Source organism: Saccopteryx bilineata, chromosome 6, assembly GCF_036850765.1.
Source record: "Saccopteryx bilineata isolate mSacBil1 chromosome 6, mSacBil1_pri_phased_curated, whole genome shotgun sequence".
Classification (NCBI taxonomy): Eukaryota; Metazoa; Chordata; class Mammalia; order Chiroptera; family Emballonuridae; genus Saccopteryx; species Saccopteryx bilineata.
In genome coordinates, this window is record NC_089495.1 from 132,439,535 (window position 1) to 132,443,336 (window position 3,802).

Sequence of the window (3,802 nt, forward strand, 5' to 3'; positions counted from 1 at the left end):
GGGAGATGCTTTGCTGAGCATAGTAACTGCTATGACAGACACGCTACAGAGAAAGGACCGCCAAGACCTGGGGCGGCCAGGAAAGAAGGAACGGAGGATAATGCCACCCGAGAATGCCCCCCTCGACAGAAACAGTGACCTTATAAGAGCAGCTCCTATTTGTGAGGGCTCAGTGACTGTGAGTCCAAAGAAATGAACCCACCTACCTGACGTCCCACCCGTAAGAAGTGGAAACGTGGGGCTGAAAACCGGGCTGAAGTTGGCCCTCATTTGTCTCCCCATTGCCTTCCAGCCAGAAGGACGTGGATGAGACGGGGCCCCCCTCCTGCTCCAGCCATAGAGTTCTCCTTGTGCCGGGGATCTGGGCAGGAAGGATGGTGAGCAGCGTGGAGATGGACCAGTGGCAGGAAGGTGGCCCAACCTCTGTCGAAAGGATGCAGAGAAGACCCACGCAGGCCCGCTGCGATCCCCCATTGCGGGTGATGGAGAAAAGGACCTTACACAGAACACAGCTTTGGTGAGGGTCATCATCAACCACCATGGGAGTCCCCTCGGGGAGCAGATGCCACCATAAAACCCAAACAGCAGGAGACACTGGGTGCTGAGCGTCCAGTTATCCTATGAAGTGCTCGGAAAATGAACTGACTTGAAAGCTATATAGGCCAGGGGTCGGGAACCTTTTTAGCTGAGAGAGCCATAAATGCCACATATTTTAAAATGTAATTCCATGAGAGCCATACAACAACCCGTGTACCTTACGCATTATCCAATAAAAATTTGGTGTTGTCCCGGAGGACAGCTGTGATTGGCTCCAGCCACCCACAACCATGAACATGAGTGGTAGGAAATGAATGGATTGTAATACATGAGAATGTTTTATATTTTTAACGTTATTTTTTTTTATTAAAGATTTGTCTGCGAGCCAGATGCAGCCATCAAAAGAGCCATATCTGGCTCGCGAGCCATAGGTTCCCGACCCCTGCTCTGGGCAGAGAAGTATTCAGGGCCCCACCCACCTAAGCAGGCTTCATGGTCAGGAGGTGAGGACAGGGGCAGCTGGGGGCCCCTGGCGCTATAACCAAGGGAACTGAGCTGTTTCCATGCCCTCTGCCCCAGACAGGGATTTGGGGGGCCTGTGACTCCCAACCAGGAGGGGATGGAGACAGTGGGACCTAGTGAACCACCCACTAGGGCAGGTGTGGCCAACACTTCTTGCCCCCAGGCCAGATTAGAAAGAAAACTTTTTTCATGGGCCAGACAAAATATTAAAATTAAAAAATGTTAAATACAAAAATGATTTAAGTAAACAAAATTTGCCTGACCAGGCGGTGGCGCAGTGGATAGAGCGTCGGACTGGGATGTGGAGGACCCAGGTTCGAGACCCTGAGCTCGCCAGCTTAAGTGTGAGCTCATCTGGTTTGAGCAAAGCTCACTACCTTGGACCCAAGGTCGCTGGCTTGAGCAAGGGGTTACTCAATCTGCTGTAGCCCCATGGTCAAGGCACATATGAGAAAGCAATCAATGAATAACTAAGGTGTCACAACGAAAAACTAATGATTGATGCGTCTCATCTCTCTCCATTCCTGTCTGTCCCTATCTATCCCTCTCTCCGACTCTGTAAAAAAATAAATAAATAAATAAAAGATTTTAAGTAAACAAAATTTTATTATGTAATTTGTTTATGAATAAATGTAAGTAAAAAATTTTTAATATACAATATTATTTTAATAAAAATATAATTACATACCGTATAAATATCCAAACTGTATTGCAATCAATCAAAAAATATTTAATTAACAGAATGAGCTTGAAGGGGTTATGTCGCAAATAAAACAATTATTTTGTTTACAAACAGCCTGGACACATTCTCAGTTATCAACTGCAGCTATTGTCTATGCTGCAATGCCACTTGATTCAGCACACTTGACCACAAAAATCGTTATTTTTGTTTGACCTTGGGTGCACACTGGCAAACTCCGCCTAAAAGAATGTGGGTTTCACATCATTGCTAAACGTCAAACAGTTCATATTGAGTACAGACGAGTACAAAAGTTGTAAATCTTTATAATGGAATTTTTTTAAGAAATAAAGAAGTATCATGAATCCATTCGACCAATTATTGGAAGTTAACCCTAGATTAGTCACACGTGGAATTCTTTCCTGTATATCACTATCTTCTTAAATATCTCAATTTCCAATAATTAAAGATGCTTCTGCTTCTGAGTAGCTGAGATTTTAAAGTAGCAAAGAATATTAAAAATTTAATCACGGAGCCCTGGCCAGTTGGCTCAGTGGTAGAGCGTCAGCCTGGCATGCAGGAGTCTGAGGTTCGATTCCCGACCGGGGCACACAGGAGAGGCGCCCATCTGCTTCTCCACCCCTCCCCCTCTCCTTCCTCTCTGTCTCTCTCTTCCCCTCCCACAGCCAAGGCTCCACTGGAGCAAAGTTGGCCCGGGCGCTGAGGATGGCTCCTTGGCCTCTGCCTCAGGTGCTAGAATGGCTCTGGTTGCAACAGAGCAATGCCCCAGATGGGCAGAGCATCACCCCCTGGTGGGTATGCCAGGTGGATCCCAGTCGGGCACATGCGGGAGTCTTCCTGACTGCCTCCCCGTTTCCAACTTCAGAAAAATATAAAACAAACAAACAAACAAACAAAATAATTAATTGCGGGCTGGATTTGGCCCACGGGCCGTATGTTGGCCATGCCTGCACTAGGGCATTAAATTAACAACTGCAGCACCAAAACTAAAAAGAGAGACAAAGTAGAAACCTGATGATTATTGATTAACATAATTTAGTTTGAAAAGTTACAATTTTTGCAACCGTTTCCTCAAGAACTCTTGATAAACAGGCAATGGATTTTGCCTCACAAAATGACAGCATTGTTTCCTTTAAACAATTTCTCAGCGTCAATAAACACTCGGGACGGGACGGCCTGTTAATTACTTGTCGAAGAAACCGGGCAGAGAGATTTTTAATGTGTGAGAAGCTGATGTTGATTGAAAATCAATCAGAGGTGAGGGTAGGATTTCCTCCTGTGAAATTACTCTACCCACGTCAATAAAGAAATAGGTGGAGAGTTGGAAGATTCCACTCTCAGGCAACTTTTTTGATGACATCATTTCCATCAACACTGCAGTCATAAAATAGCACCTAAAAATAAGACACTCCTAGCTGAGTTGTCTGGACTGCCAGGACTTCTTAGACAGGAGCTTCCTTCAAGGTTATGCCGAGAGGGAACAAGATGACCACCCAGTAAGCAGTAAAGACAAAATGACCTACAGAACATCTCCAGGCGAATGAGTGCTTTAATCCTCCTTCCCAGCCCAGGGCCACAGACAGCAGAGGACTCCATCCGAGAGACCCTCAGACAGACCCCATCAGTGTGTGCGGAGGCCAGCACACACCCGTCGAACCCCAGGGACAGCAGGTTTGGCCATGCAGGTTCTCCAGGGTGGCCTCCACCACCCTCTGACCTTGGCCATGTCTCAGCAGAGTCCTTCTGAAATGCACGAGTAAGGAAGGGCGTACACGCGAGTTCTCTCCTCTCCTGCCCAAAGGCCATCCCGGCCTCCAGCCTCACTTCCCAGCAAAGTCAGGGTCAGCACTAGACCAGGCCATCACCAAGGCCATCAGCCAACTCCTGTCCATGGGGTCCCTGCTATGGTGGCACCATGGTGGGCACAGTGGTGAAGCCAAAGATTCCAAGTGGTTTCTTATAAATTTATTTTTAATAGAATTATTATATAGGTAAAATAAAAAAATCAGACATGATGATCCTGTGTGTTAGGTCTCTGACTTG